This window comes from Symphalangus syndactylus, chromosome 20 (genome assembly GCF_028878055.3).
Source record: "Symphalangus syndactylus isolate Jambi chromosome 20, NHGRI_mSymSyn1-v2.1_pri, whole genome shotgun sequence".
Taxonomy (NCBI): domain Eukaryota; kingdom Metazoa; phylum Chordata; class Mammalia; order Primates; family Hylobatidae; genus Symphalangus; species Symphalangus syndactylus.
The window spans coordinates 59,399,128-59,415,491 of NC_072442.2; the positions used below are offsets into that span (position 1 = coordinate 59,399,128).

General features: G+C 44.6%; 1 protein-coding gene across 5 annotated transcripts in view; it reads left to right on the forward strand.

Annotated features, from left to right (window-relative positions):
• PIK3R5 (phosphoinositide-3-kinase regulatory subunit 5) overlaps positions 1-16,364 on the forward strand; it is an 86,295-nt gene that overhangs the window by 36,364 nt on the left and 33,567 nt on the right. The gene's annotated exons all lie outside the window — the stretch shown is intronic.

A 16,364-nucleotide genomic window follows, 5' to 3' on the forward strand; every position in this document is an offset into this window, starting at 1 on the left:
ATATCTTTTTGGTGTGAACACATTTAGGTTTGCTGTGGCTTTTAGTGAATTGACCTTATGTCATTATATAATGTCCCTCTCTGCTTCTGGTAATTCTCTTTGCTCTGAACTCCACTTTATCTGATATTAATATAGCCATTGCTGCTTTCTTTTAATTAATGCTTGCACGATATATATTTTCCCACCATTTTACTTTCAATTTGTCTATATATTTATATATAAAGTGAGTTTCTTGTAGACAGCAAATGGTTGGGTTATGTTTTATAATTCACTACAAATCTCTGTCTTTTAATTAGCTTATTTAGTCCATTTAAATATAATGTAGTTACTGATATGCTAGGGCTCAAGTCTGCTATTTTATTATTGGTTTTGCATTTTTTCCTATGGACTACTTGAATATTCTTTAGAATTCATTTTTTATTTTATCTGTAGTGCTTTTATATATATCTATTTGTATAGCTTTTTAAATGGTCACTCTATATATTGTTACTTATCACAGTCCACTGATATCATTTTACCAGTCCTAGTGAACTGTACCTCCCTTTATTTCCCTTTACCTGCCCCCCATCTATAATATGATTGTCTTAAATATTTACTCCGTGTACATTTAACACTACATCAGACTGTGTTATTTTTTATTCAGCCATCTAAGATAACTTAGAAAACTCAAGAAGAGAAAGAAAGTCTATTGTATTTACCCAGATTTTAGCCTTTCTTATTATTTCTTCCTGATGTTCCAACATTTCTTTCTTTTATCATCCTTTTTTTCTGTTTAGAGTATTTCCTTTGGCCATTCTTCTAGAGTAGGGATGCTGGTGACAAATTCTTTCAGTTTTTCTTCTTCTGAGAATATCGTGATTTCCTCTTCATTCCTGAAGGATACTTTTGCTGGATAATTGGACTCTAGGCTGACAGTGCTTGTCCTTCAGCAATTAAAATATGTTATTCCACTTCCTTCTAGCCTTCATAATTTTTGATGAAAAGTACACTGTCATTCAAATTATATTTCATCTAAGATAAGGTGTTTTTTCTCTCTTGATCCTTTCAAGATTTTTTCTTTGTCTTTAGTTTTCAGAATTTTGACTATGAGATGTCTTGGTGTGTATTTCTTGGTTTATCCTGTTTATGTTTCACATAGCCTCTTAGAACTGTAGTTTTATGTATTTTGCCAAATTTGACAAGTTTTATGTGATTATTTCTTCAAGTACTTTTTCAGCCTGGCCTTCTTTCTCCTCTCCCACTGGGACTCCAATCACATGAATGTTAGACCTTTTGTCTGACATTACTAATGGGTAGCATGGGAGTTCCAGCTTCCTATTAGGTTTTGTCTTTGTTTGTGCTGCTATAAAGGAGTACCCGAGGCTGAGTCATTTATAAATAAAAGAGGTTTATTTGGCTCACAGTTCCACAGGCTGTACAAGAAACATGGCATCAACATCCGCATCTGGTGAGAGCCTCAAGCCACATGCAGTAATGGTGGAAGGTTAAAAGGAGCTGGCGTGAAGAAGTCACAGGGTGGGAAACTGGGTGCAGGGGAAAGGTGCCAGGCTCTCAGGGGAACTAAGCTGGTTCCCAACCAGTTCTCAGGAATGAAGAGTGAGTACTCACTCACTCCCATGAGAATGACACCAAGCCATTCATGAGAGATCGGCTCCAACCATCCAAATACCTCTCACCAGGCACCACCTCCACCACTGGAGATCAGATTTCAACATGAGACTTGGTGGGGCCAAAAAAAACATATCAGGCCTCCACTGATACGTCTCTGGCAATAAAGGATAGGAGTGCCTCCTTACTGCTACAATGCCATCACAGCAGAGGGGACGACCTCATTACTTCTGGGCAGTGGTAAAAGTCTTGACTCCCTGCTAGGCTTCCTCTGACATCATCTTATCGTGGAGGTGTCTCTTTACTGTCTGGTGGGGGTGGAAGTCCAGGCTCCTCATTGGTGTCCACTCACACTGTGGAGTGGGAGGGGGCTCATTACCACTAACAGAGATAAAAGACCTGGCTATCTACTTGGCTTTTTCAGACAGTGTCCATGGCAGGGGATTTGGGGAACCTCATTACAGCCTGGTCAGAGTGGAAGTATAGGCCAATTAATTGGCTTTTGCTGGTGGAGGTGGCCCCACAATATTCCCTGTGGAGTTTGGCTTGAATACAGCATGTATTGTCTAAAAGTGTCTGTTTTGATAAGTTGCCTCTTTCCTCGGGCTTTGGCTAGAGAGAGCAGGCTTTTGTGAGGGCTTTATTTTAAATCTGCACCCATTTTTTTCAGATTGCTGGCCGTTCAGCTCCAAGTCTGTAATATATAAGGCAAAAAGAGAAACCAGGGAACTCACCCATGCCATTCCTTGTCCCCAGGGTCCCTAGCCTGTGTGCCTTCTCTCTCTCTTTCAGGGTCTCTTATGTTAGTTTTATATATAATGTTTAGAGCTTGTGGTTGTATTTCAAAAGGAATAGAGAAAAGCATATCTACTCCACTTGCCCAGCACTGTTTTTTAATTTTTATATATATAACCTCTGTTATCTATATGATAAAAAAGGCATAAAATATGTATTATGAAAAATGTTTAATAAAAAATAAAAATTATTCCCATTTTTACCTCCCAGATATAATTGCTGTTAGCATTTGGACGTGTAACCATGTCGGGTAGTGACATGGTTTGGCTCTGTGTCCCCACCCAAATCTCATCTCGAATTGTACTCCCATAATTCCCATGTGTTGTGGGAGGGACCTGGTGGGAGATAATCTGAATCATGGGGGCAGTTTCCCCCATACTGTTCTTGTGGTAGTGAATAAGTCTCACGAGATTTGATGTTTCTGTCAGGGGTTTTACTTTTGCATCTTCCTCATTTTTCTCTGGCCGCTGCCATGTAAGACATGCCTTTTGCCTCCTGCCATGATTCTGAGGCCTCCCTAGCCGTCTGGAACTGTAAGTCCAATTAAACCTCTTTTTCTTCCCAGTCTCAGGTGTGTCTTTATCAGCAACATGAAAATGGACTAATACAGGTAGTTTTTCTTTTGACATCGATATAGACATTTTTTTTCAAACCGAAAGCACCTTAGGGTTCTTTTGGTCACCATGGCAGCAAGTGAACTTGTGCTAGGTAAAGAAAAACAAAAAGGAACTTAACAGAAGGATCCTGGGGCATCTCATAAACCCAGCTCTTCTGAGCAAAGCTTCCCAAAGCAGTTGCCTCTCTGTCACTTCTTCTCTCTCCTCAGCCCATTCCATTTGGTCTTTTCTTCCTGCACTTGTTCTTTCGTGGTCACTCAAACCCTCCACATCACCAGATCCAGTGGCCACTTCTCTGCCCTCATGCTGGAGACCTTGCAGCAGCATTCCTCACTCCCTCCTTGAAACATGCTTGTTTTGGATCCTGTGACATCGTGTTCTCCTCCTGCTCATGAGCTGCATCTTCTCAGTGTCTTTTTGGTGATACTTCTGGTGCCACCTCTTAACACTGGAGGTGTTCTCCTCACTCTTCTCGCTTCACGTGGTTCACAGCCTCAGTGACCACAGCACCATGTGAACTCCCAAATAGAGAGCTGTAGCCCAGACCTCTCCACTGGGGTCTGAAGGGGATAGAACTCGGACAAAGCAGGACTCTTGTTTTCCTCTCCCAAATTGTCCTTTCCCCGAACTTCTCCATCTCAGTGAATGTGATGCATCTATCTGCATTAAAGGAAAAGACAAAAGGGGATGAAGCATCCAAGGAAAAATTGCACACCCACTTGGGGACCAAAATGTACTCAGCCATGATGCAAGCTGTACCCACTTATTATAGAGATTTTGGCCTGAGTCTAAGCCTGGATTCTCTTAATCCATTTCCATCTGACTTAGACATAATGTCAATCCCTCATTCTGGCTTGTCAGTGTTGGTTTCAGTTTGGATCGTATGCATGTGTGTTCCTTTTTTCTCTATCTATCTCTCCATCTACTATCTATCTGTCCATCTACTATCTATCTACTATCTATCTATCCATCTACTATCTATCTATCCATCTACTATCTATCTATCCATCTACTATCTATCCATCTACTATCTCTCCATCTACTATCTATCCATCTACAATCTATCTATCCATCTACTATCAATCTATCTATCTATCCATCTACTGTCTATCCATCTACTATCTATCTATCTATCCATCTACTATGTATCTATCCATTTACTATCTATCTATCCATCCATCTAGTATCTATCATCTACTATCTAACCATCTATCTGTCTACCCATCTACTATCTATCTATCTATCCATCTACTATCTATCTATCCATCTACTTTCTATCTATCCACTATCTATCTACCCCTCTATCCATCTACTATCTATCTATCTATTCATCTACTATCTACCTATCTGTCTATCCATCCATCTACTATCTATCTATCTGGTATATTTGGTGAGAAGTTGGGAGAGACTGCATCAGTGCCTGATGCCCTAATGTCATAGTAAATTGTCCTTTAGAGTTCTAGAGAGTTCTAGACTGGGCTAAACGGGACTCTTGACATCAGCGTTTGTTTCATAAAAAGTTGTAAAAACCACACCTGGCCAAGTATCGGGAGGAGTGTCTGATTTCAGTTCTGTCCACAAACCTGATGAGTATTAGTTTTCTTGTTAGAGAGGTTTCACTCTAAAGCATATTCATGAGTGGGATGGAGGGGGAGAAGTTGAGAGATTTTTCTTGCATAATTGGGCAAGAGTTCAAAGAGAGTAAAAAGGAGACTAGAGAAGATGTGCCCATGTCTGAGAACAATGACCTGCTGTCAGATTAATGGAGAGAAGACGGGGTGGTAAATGGTTTATCACTCTGGAAGAGAAGAAAAGCTGTGCAAGGGAAAAGATAATGGATTGGACCAGTCTACCCCAAACTTATTCTGATAGTAAAGCATCTAGAAGTCACAGTGCTCTGGAAGGAGAAAAATCTTCCTTGCCGAAAACTATGAAATATTCATATCTGTCTTACAAACTGGAAATGATTCTATCTGTAGAAAGTGAGCAGCCTGTGTCAGGCTGCAGGTGGCTCACGCCTGTAATCCCAGCACTTTGGGAGGCTGAAGCCAGCAGATTGCTTGAGCTCAGGAGTTCAAGATCAGCCTGGCAACATGGTGAAACCCCACCTCTACAAAAAAAAAAAAAAATTAGCCAGGCATTGTGATATGTGCCTGTAGTTCCAGCTACTTGAGAGGCTGAGGCAGGAGGATTGCTTGAGCCCAGGAGGTCAAGGCTGCGGTGAGGTATGATCACACCACTGCACTCAGGCCTGGGAGGCAGAGCAAGACCCTGTCTTGAAAAGGAAAGGGAAGGGAAGGGGAAAGGAGGAGAGGGGAGGGGAGGGGGGAGGGGAGGGAGGAGGGGAGGGGGGAGGGGAGGGAGGAGGGGAGGGGGAGGGGAGGGGGGAGGGGAGGGGAGGGAAAGGAAGGCTGCAATGTCACAACTGCAATCTTTTTCCACATCCAGAAGGCTGCAGTGAGGTATGATCACACCACTGCACTCCAGCCTGGGAGGCAGAGCAAGACCCTGTCTTGAAAAGGGAAGGGAAGGGGAGGGGAGGGGAGGGGAAGGAAAGGGAAGGGAAGGGTGCAATTTCACAACTGCAATTTTTTCCACATCCAGAAAAACCAGAAAGCTGCCAATATATGTGTAATTGGCCTTTCTTGAGTTTTTACATTTACATTCATTTGCTGCTTTATTCTCCTGTGCACACTGTCTAACCATTAAGATGGGCTCCATATTTAAAGGTGGCAGGATTAAACAGTCTCCAGTGTAAGTGCCCATGGTTTAGCCCAGGTGCCCAAAGAATTCAGTTGCTGCCTGGAGCTTATTCCTTGTTTTATTGTTATAGTCTTCCTCTGGTTTCCCAGCTTGGCAGTAATTTCAGTTTGCCCACCCCTGGCTCCAGTATAGCTGCTCTTACTTGCATGGAGAAGCTAAATTGCCTAGAGCATACTTCATTTACCAGCTGAGAGAACGCTCTGTACCGCCGTCTCCTCATCTGTAAAATGGGGGTAAGGAGTGTCTACCTCACATGGATTTAATGACTTAATTCATAGAAACACCTAGAACGGTGCCTGCCACATAGTAAGCTTTCAATTCCTATTAGCTGCTATTATTAAAATTATTATATGAAAAGGCGACATTGTACATCCTATTGTCTTTTTGGTACTCTACCTGGGAAGAGTGGGCCAGAGAGACCTTAGTTCAAATCCTCTCTGTGCTATCCGTATGTCCTTGGGAAAGTCTTTTAGCCAACAGGAGCTGAACTTCCTCATCTCTGCAAGTCCAGAGTGTTCTAGAGTAGCTCAAAATAAATGAGATCATGTACTTCAAGCCCAAAGCATGGTATCTGGTCCAGGGTCAGTGCTGTGTACATGTTAGTGTCTTTCTCCTTCCCCTCCTTCATCCTCATCCCATTTCTTCTTGGTCTTGACCACAGCTGTGGGCTTCCCAAGCATTCCTGTGCCCCTTCCTTGGTAAAGAAGGGCTTGAGCAAAGTTGGGGGGAAGTGGCAGTCTTGCCTCTGCTTCTTTAGTGTTTCTTTCTTTTGGTACATCTCTACTTCATCTTCTGCCTTCCCTGGACCTCCACGCCACGTCCACCTACCTTTTCACATTTCCTCCCTCTCCTGGCCCCAGAGTCCTTCTCCTGCCCACTAGCTACCATCACTGCTGTAATAGACTCATCTGGTGGCTAAATCATCCTCCAAGAATCTTACATCTTGAAAAATAAGCTAGGACAGAGGAAGTGAACAGCCCTAACCCAAGGAGAATGAATCACTAACAATGGAAACTCAGCCAATTTTTATGCAAGACCTCAAATTACAACACTGAGACGAAACAGTACACTCAGCCCTTCAAGTGTCTAGAAACCAGTAGAAATCCTATGAACACGACATAGGAAAGAACATGGGCTTTGAGAGTCACGCCAACTTTGCATGGACTTCAAGCTCAGGCCATAGGAATTGTGACCGTAGGAACTTGAGTGAATAAATGGCTTACCCTCCATGAGCTGCAGGAAATGTGAATAATTATGATAATATCACAGGGTGATTATGATTATCAAACTAAGTAATCAATGTCTTGGGGATTAACTGAATGTTAATCCCCAAGACAATGGGGATTAACTGAATGTTAATCCCCAAGACAATGGGGATTGATAATTTGATAATCAATTTGATAATCAATTATGATTATCAAACTAAGTGAAAGCACCCAACATAGTACGTGACACAGATCAGCCACTCAATAATTACCTTCCTCCTTTTCTTCCTTCCTCCCTCCCTCCTTCTCTCCCACCTCCCAATTTCCCTCCTTCCCTCCTTCCTTCCTATTCTCCAGGCTGAAACTTATGGAGAATGAACAAATCAGGTGGTTTGTTTTTGTTGTTGAGTTATATAGGAGCTCTTTATATATTCAAGATGGTAGCCCTTAATCAGATATATGATTTGCAAATATTTTCTTCCATTCCGTAGCTTGCCTTTTCACCCTGTTGATTGTATCCTTTGATGCACAGAGTTTTAAATTTTGATATTTAACTATTTTTTCTTTTGTTGCCTGTGCTTTTGGTGTTATATCCAAGAAATCTTTGACAAATCCAATGTGATGAAGCTTCCCCCAATTTTTCTTCTTAGAGTTTTATAGTTTTAGCACTTTACGTTTAGATCTTTGATCCTTTTTGAATTAATTTTTTATGGTATTGAATCTTCCTAACAACAGAATATGTATTTCCATTTACTTTTGCTTTTTTGTGTCCCTCAAACATTTTCTTTGTAAAAATCTTGCATATTTTTAAAGTATTTTAAACAATTTATATTACTTTTGTTGCTATTAGAAGTGGAATCTTGTTTCCCCAACATAATTTATTTGCATAGTTAGATAATATTGATTTCTATATTAATTTGTGCCTAACCACTTTACCTAACTCTGTTCTTTGGTATGACCATTTTTCAGTTGATTTTCTTGGGTTTCTATGAACATTTTGAGGGTGAAAAATTATGAATTATCCCAATTCTATAATTGGCAAAGCTATAATTCATGAGCCAGAATGAATGACACATGACATACAAAGTCTCAGAAAGTACCTCACCCACGTATGTGTCCTGAAATTACTCGAAATACTCGAGCTGAGCAAGACAGGAACCAAAATAAAGGACTTATAAATAGGAATGGTAGGGTACAAAACAAAACAGTGAGTAATAAAATAAATGAAACTTAAAGCCACTGTCCAAAAATACTGCTGTTATCAGTTATTACATTTAATGTAAATGTCAAAAACATTTAAAGAACTATGAAGTAGTATAAAATATTTAATACAGGCCGGGTGCAGTGGCTCATGCCTGTAATCCCAGCACTTTGGGAGGCTGAGGCGGGTGGATCACCTGAGGTCAGGAGTTTGAGACCAACCTGACCAACGCAGTGAAACCCCGTCTCTACTAAAAGTACAAAAATTAGCCAGCCGTGGTGATGCATGTCTATAATCCCAACTACTTGGGAGGCTGAGGCAGGAGGATAGCTTGAACCTGGGAGGCAGAGGTTGCAGTGAGCCAAGATTGCACCATTGCACTCCAGCCTGGGCAACTAGAGCGAAACTCTGTCTCAAAAAAAAAAAAGAAAAAGAAAAAAGAAAAAAATACTTAATACAAATATGGATCTGTATTTTAAAAGAAAACATGTTACATTAAAAGAAGGGCTAAAATTACAGAAGTAATTGTAAAAATTATATAGGAATTTCTGATTCTTGCTAATTAACTTTAAAATCTTGATTAAAATCAATGATATTTGCAAAGTTGACACATAAAGTTCAATACCTGAACAGATCAATAACTCTGGAAGAAATTTGAAAAGGGATTCCAAAAATAGCCTTGAGGAGAGCAGCTAAAGTCAATCACTGCTGGGCAGCAAGGAGAGTGCGATCCTCATCTAAGCGGAAGGATGCATGATTATCCTTCGTTCCAGGCTCAGATTCTACTTACAGATTTACTGCTGTCTAATCTGGGCAAGTCCCTTCACCACTCAGAGACTTTGTTTTCCTATCTGTAGAGTGGGAATGTTGTACTAAATGGTACCTAAGGTGCCTTCCCAGTCTTAGAGTCAAATGTGTGTGTGTATGCATGTGTGTGTAAAATAAAAAGCATGACTTTCCAAGTCTAACTGTGCATCAGAATCATGCAGGAGGTGTTTTATTTCTTGGCCTAGTCCCGAAGACATCAAGAGTTGGGCAGCTGAGATGTATGTGTTAAGAAAGCAGTCTGGGCCGGGCATGGTGGCTCACGCCTGTAATCCCAGCACTTTGGGAGGCCGAGGCAGGTGGATCACTTGAGGTCAGGAGTTCAAGATCAGCCTGGCCACCATGGTGAAACCCTATCTCTACTAAAAGTAGAATAATTAGCCTGGTATGGTGGTGCATGCCTGTAATCTCAGCTACTCAGGAGGCAAGAGAATCCCTTGAACCTCGGAGGCTGAGGTTGCGGTGAGCCGAGATCACGCCACTGCACTCCAGCCTGGGAAAAAGAGCAAGACTCTGTCAAAAAAAAAAAAAAGAAAGAAAAAGAGAAAGAAAGAAAGAAAGAAAGAGAGAGAGAGAGAGAAAGGAGAGGAGAGGAGAGGAGAGGAGAGGAGAGGAGAGGAGAGGAAACTCTGACAGCTAACAGAGAACATATATTGAATGTTTGTTATGCACCAAGAATGTTTCCACACATTTGTCTATGTTAACTCAGTGTGCTTAACCTTGAGCTCTGGCAGATCCCCAGCACACACATGGTGTGCCCTGTCCTTTTAGGAGACACCAACACGGTATGACACAAATGCAAACTGGGCACGGACATCTGGTAACATTTGGTCATGAGGTGGTCATCAAGATGTTCCAGAATATATTAACTATGAACTGTATCTAGACTGACATTAAAATGAAAACATAACTTGAACATTCTCAAAGGCAGCCCCTAAATCCCCCACAGAGCCCCAGAAATTCTCAGCCCCAGTTTAGGAACTTCAGATTGGGGGATTTTGAGGCAGCGAGCCTTGCACTAGTCCACTGTGACTACAGAAGAAATAGCAATGTTTGAGAAGCTCATGTAAGGTAGTGAATCATTTGATAACTGCCTGGAAAGATACTGAAAGGGCATAAGGCTATGTAAATATATAAAAGATCTTAGAGCCATGTCTACCATTCACTCAGCTTCCTCTAATTAACAACTTACATAAACATGGTGCAGTTATCAAAACCAGGAAATGATCACTAACAGAGTACTATTAACTCAACGACAGACCTCATTTGAATCTTAGCATATTTTCCCCCAATGTTCTCTTTCTGTTCTACAATTCAGTACAGGATCCCACACTGCATTTAGCCTTTGTGTCTTCTTTGCCTCTACCAATCTGTGATAGTCCTCTGTCTTTCCTTATCTTTGATGACCCAAACACTTTGGTGAGTACTCACCATAGTGAACGTCCATAGTACTCACCATATAGAATGTCTCCAAACTGGGTTTTGAGTAATGTTTTCTCATGATTGTAGTTACGTGTTTTTGGAAACAAACAAACAAAGAAGTGACGTGTCCTTCCCTTCTCAGTGCATTACGGCAGGGGACACATGATGCTGATACAGCTTATTGCTGGTCATGTTAACCTTGATCATATGGTTAATGTGCTGTCTGCTGGGTTTCTCCACTGAGAAGTTCTTGTTTTCTCCTTTATAAGTGGTATTTATTTGGGGGGAATACTTTGAGGCTATACAAATATCCTATTTCTCCACAGATTTTTACTAACAGATTTTTAGCATTCATCAGTGGATCTACAATTATTACCACAGTGTTTGCCTAGTGGCGATTTTCTATTTCTCTCATTCCTCTCACATTTATTAATTGGAATTCTTTTGTAAAGAAGACCTGTCATTTCTCCTCCATTTATGTTTTTATTCAATTATCTATAACATTTAATTATCTATAATTATCGATAGACTCGTGGGTATTTGTTTTATTCTATGAGTTATAATTCATCACTGTCTTTGTTCATTCAAATTGTCCTAGCTGTGGCCATTGGAAGCTCCTTCAGGTTAGACCCTATGTCCTTTTGACACTCCCCATGGTTTTTCAAATATTGACTTATTTTCTGGCACTACAAGATGTGCTGGGTTTATTCTGTATATTTCCTCTTTCAATCCTAGGATCAGCCATGTCTCTAAGGAGCTCTGGTTCCTTCTATTGGAAAATGGTATTTAGAAACCAAGATCTGGGCACTAGGTGTGCTTGTAGTGCCTCTGGGCTTTCTCTGTAGACAGAACTAGAAAATGTATGTATGTGTATTAATCCAAGCACATACATCTTTTTAAAATTTTTCTATATGTATCTGTCTGTATATACATTAAAAACCATGAGCTCATACTGATTCTTACAAGTCTGGTCCAACTCCACAAGGTTCGTTCCAGCTTTCCCCCTTCTTTATTTGTCACTTCTTTCTTTAGCTCTCATTATCTATGGTTTATTCACTTATTTGTCTAATCCTAGTGTACACATAAAGAACTTTCAGATTTTTTTCTTTTTTTCTTTTTCCTTTTTTTTTTTTTTTGACATGGAGTCTCACTCTGTCACCTAGGCTGGAGTGCAGTGGCACAATCTCAGCTCACTGCAACCTCCACCTCCTGGGTATAAGCAATTCTTCTGTCTCAGCCACCCAAGTAGCTGGAACTACAGGCGCACACCACCATGCCCGGCTAATTTTTGCATTTTTAGTAGAGACAGGGTTTCACCATATTGGTCAGGCTGGTCTTGAACTCCTGACCTCAGGTGATCCACCTGCCTTGGCCTCCCAAAGTGCTGGGATTACAGACGTGAGCCACCATGCCCAGCCCTGAACTTTTAGAATTTTAAACTCACATTCATATGAGAAACATATTTAATAACTGGAAAACAGTATTTGTCTATAGTTTTTATTTTTGTCTTTGACCAGTATCCAGTCAAAGTACCATTTTACAAAGTTACTGAGGTTAGCGCTTTCATTCCTTATCCCCCTCAGTGTGGTTATGTTAGTAATTGATCATACAGTTAGGTTAATTTGTTATTGCTTGTCTCCCATTTTTGGTCCTCTGCCCCTATATCCTGGTTGATTTCGATTATTTATTTAATTTTGGGTATGTAAAATATCGCCATGGTTCTAAGCATTAAAGCTATACACACAGATAATTCTGAGAGAAGTGCAGCTCCTCCCTCATCTCCAGTTTCATTCCTTGATCCTATCCACCCTTTTCTCACCTCCACCTCCCATAGTAACCAACCAATCTCCTTAATTTCTGGTGTATCCTTCCTGTGTTGGGAAGAATTATTTTACTTAGGTCACGGTGGAGATTCTGCCTTATGAAGGCATGAGGAAGGGAGTGGGGCAGAGAAGGGAGAGTCAAGCCTCGAAGGGTAGGAAGCAGGAGAGGGAGGAGTCATCCAGGACGGAAGCAGGCTGGGTCAGCCCAGGACTGCATGGGCCTAGAATATTCCAGAACACCAGGAAAGCAGTGTGGAGAGCCAGCCAGAACCTGGAGGCCCCCTCCATATGAGATGCAGGCCCTCTAACTCCTCCCTTCATTACTATTTAGAAACCCCCAAGAGGCTCTCCTCCCTGCCCCATCGTGGGCTGCCTCGGGAAGCTGGACCCAGGCAGACCCTATGCCTCCTCTGACCAGCCCTGCACCAGAGGGAAGATGAGCCCTCCAGATCATGGCGTCCTATCAACATGGGAAGAAAAAGTGGAAGCAGGACTGGCTCTCTCTGTGCCCTCTGGGGTCCCACCAACCCACCCCAACTCCAGGCCTTTCTGCCCCATGTAGGGTCCCCAGCAAGGACTATGAGTCCTCTTCGCTGCCTCAGAAGAGGAACTTGGAGATGGGGGAAGGCCCTGTTGTTGGATGTTTCAACACCATCTCACCACTGGCAGGGGAATTGGTGGCGGGTGCGGGGGGTGGTGCGGCATTCCCGGCAGCAGCTGGAATTTTACAATGGGAGCTCCTCTCAGCAAGATAGGGAGGGGGCTTGGGAGGGTGATGCCGGGGAAGCCAGGCCCTGCTTGCCCAGCTTTTGAAAAAAGGCATCATGCTGGGAGAGTGGGTGCCACTGTCTTCCCCCCTCACCTCTGCCCCAAAGCCGTGAGGTTCTGCTGACAAGTCATAAGAAACAGCTGATGACTGACTCAGACGGAAATGAGCGTGTCAAAGGGCTGGGTGGTGAGCCCGGTGTGCTGGGTTAACCCCCAGGGCAGCTCAGCTGAGGGTCCCCTGGCTGGGCTCCCTCTCCCTGTCTCTCAGGCTCCCAGGGGCTAGTGATTTGGGCAAATCCTGCCTCTGAGAACAACTTGGGGCAAGCTCGAGAAAGCCTTGGAATGCCGGGGAGACTGGCACACCAGAATTCCACCAGTGCCTGAGGATATACTGCCTTTCCGTGGAGAAGGCTTTGATGTGTCCCTTGAACAGGGCGGGGTTGGGGGGAAGGGGCGTACTGAGGCCAAGAGATGGGAAAGTCGCAGGCGGCTCCAGAATGAGAAAGAGAAGCCATGGGCAGGCAGGCATTGGGCGGGGTGTACTAGCAGCAGCCCCATGGCACTATGTTCTGCCCCCTTAAGGACAGGAGTGTGCAGAAGTGGTGTTGGCTGAGAACATTCATTTACATCTTGTATTTGCATCCATTACAGTATGGGACACGTAATGAGTGAGCAGGATGACTCACTCCTGCTTCATGGCATAACCAGCTTGGCCATCGCAGCAGGGGCTGGGCAGAGGGGTCTTAAAACCCAGATCACACGGTTCAGGACATGCTCCAGGCTAGAGACGCCTGGGCCCCGTGAGCCGCCATGGTCATCACCGGTGGAGTCTGAGAGAGTGTTGCTCAGTATCCCCTCTGGCACACACTCCTGTGAACCTTGGCCCTTTCTCTGGAGGATGCAGGGCTGTGCGGGGCAGCTGGTGTAGATAGACGTGGTGGGGCTCACAATCCCCAGCAACTGAGAGTCTAGATTTTTTTTTTGAGACAGAGTCTTGCTCTGTCACCCAGGCTGGCACGATCTTGGCTCACTGCAACCTCCACCTCCCGAGTTCAAGCCATTCTCATGCCTCATGGCGTCCTATCAACATGGGAAGAAAAAGTGGAAGCAGGACTGGCTCTCTCTGTGCCCTCTGGGGTCCCACCAACCCACCCCAACTCCAGGCCTTTCTGCCCCATGCAGGGTCCCCAGCAAGGACCTTGAGTCCTCTTCGCTGGCTCAGAAGAGGAACTTGGAGATGGGGGAAGGCCCTGTTGTTGGATGTTTCAACACCATCTCACCACTGGCAGGGGAATTGGTGGCAGCACCCTCAGCTTTGGGCATCCCAGTCTGTGTCAGGACTTCTCTGAAAGCTCTCTGCCCTCGGCTTTGCGGAGAGAAGGAAGGACCTTCCAGAATGGCTGACAACCCTTTTTCTCTTCCCAATCTTATAATGACACGAATTGGCGGGTCGCTGTGCTGGTTCTGGACTGACACCTCCCAGCAAGCCCACCGGGGTGGTTGCGCCCACGTCCTTGACAATACTCTGTGGCTCTTAGAACTATAGAATGCAGAGCATTTAGCACCTTTTCTCCCTAGAATTGGGTCTCAGCCACAATTTGAAAATAAAAAGTCCTCCCTGATCCCCTTGTCTGTTTATACCAGTGTCAACTCTCTCCCAGCTGCCTTGAACAAGCCCCTTATTCTCACTGGGCCTCAGCCTCCCCTTCTGTAGAATGAGGGACTTGCTGGGGAGGCCTCTGAGCTCCCTCCAAGAACCTGCCCTGGGGGTAACCTGGGAGAAATCAGCCTGTGAGGACAAAGGGTTGCTGATGACATCTGGGTCAGCCGTTTATGCCCCAGGCTCATCCATGTGAAGGTGCCTGGTGTTCTACCTTCTCCAGCAGGTGCCGTTAGCCCTGAGCTGGAATAGGACCCACCTCCAGAGGGTCTTGTGGTCGGGCTGCCACGGGAGGTAGAAAGATGAGGCCTCATCACAGGTGTCAGTCCCCACAGATGCTCATCCATGCCAGGTACCAGCACAATCCCAGGTCAGGGAGGGCTCTGCCCAGTCTGGCTCAGGGTCAGTGGACTCACTACCTGAGCTACCTGTGGAGATGTTAAACAGAAGATCCAAAGGCAACTGTAAAAGTCACATGGAAGGGCCTCAGGATGTCTTTGGGCATCCAGGTGTTGCTAATGGACACACCCAAGGTCTTGAGTCACCAGTGAAAGGTTTTCTTCTTTTTTTTTCTTTTTGAGACGGAATCTCACTCTGTCACCCAGGCTGGGGTGCAGCGGTGTGATCTTGACTTACTGCAACCTCCGCCTCCCGGGTTCAAGCGATTCTCCTGCCTCAGCCTCCCGGGTAACTGGGATTACAGGTGCCTGCCACCACGCCTGGCTAATTTTTAAAAATATTTTTTAGCAGAGATGGGGTTTCAACGTGTTGGCCAGGCTGGTTTCGAAATCCTGACCTCAAGCGATCCACCCACCTTGGCCTCCCAAAGTGCTGGGATTACAGGCATGAGCCACTGCACCCAGCCACCCGTGACAGGTTTTCTGAACTCAGCTCTTCACCTCCGCAGCCAGAAGGCATGGGACCTAATGGGTTAGTCTCTGTCCTGGGCCAGCCCAGCACCCTGGCCTATGCCCCTGGGTCCAGGTCCTCAGCAAGCTAATTCCTGCACCCAGACCGTGGCATGGGCTGGCTCCCCTTTCTCCAACACTCTTCCCCCTCACTTGTCCTGGCTTCCTCATCCAGCCTAAAAGTCCCTTCTTCAGAGAGGCCTCCCTGACCCCCCAACATCCTGGAGGGGGGTCCCCACTTGTCCCACTCCCAGCACCATCCTTTACAGCCTATTTCACTTCCTGGAATCACGTCTTTCTTTGTTCCATTGCTCAGCATCTGTGTCTCCCACCAAGGAGCACAGCTGCTTGGTTCACTGCTGTCTCCCTAGTGCCTGGCACGTGGCAGTCAGTGAACCCGTGATGGAACCAAGGTGCATGTGCCGCTTCCTGTGTGCCCACTGCTGCACTGTCCGGCTTTGGAATGCATAGCCTACCACAGACACTGTGAAAGCATGCTGGAGAGCTCACAAAGGGCTTAGTTTTCATGCGGCGAGTGGTGCCTCCCAGGCTGGGGAGGCAGCAGGATTTGCCGGTGTGGGGCCTCCGTAAGCTGAATACTCTAGCCACACCGCTGAACCCAGGCTAGGATTTTATCCCTCTTTGTATGTCATTTGCATGGCTCAGCTCTGAGCTCTGTGCTTCCTCTTCTGGCTTCCAGAGCTGAACTGCAGCTTTCTCGGCATCCCTCTACAGCCTGGCCTGACTGGCCAGTGAAGGGGTCTGCCCA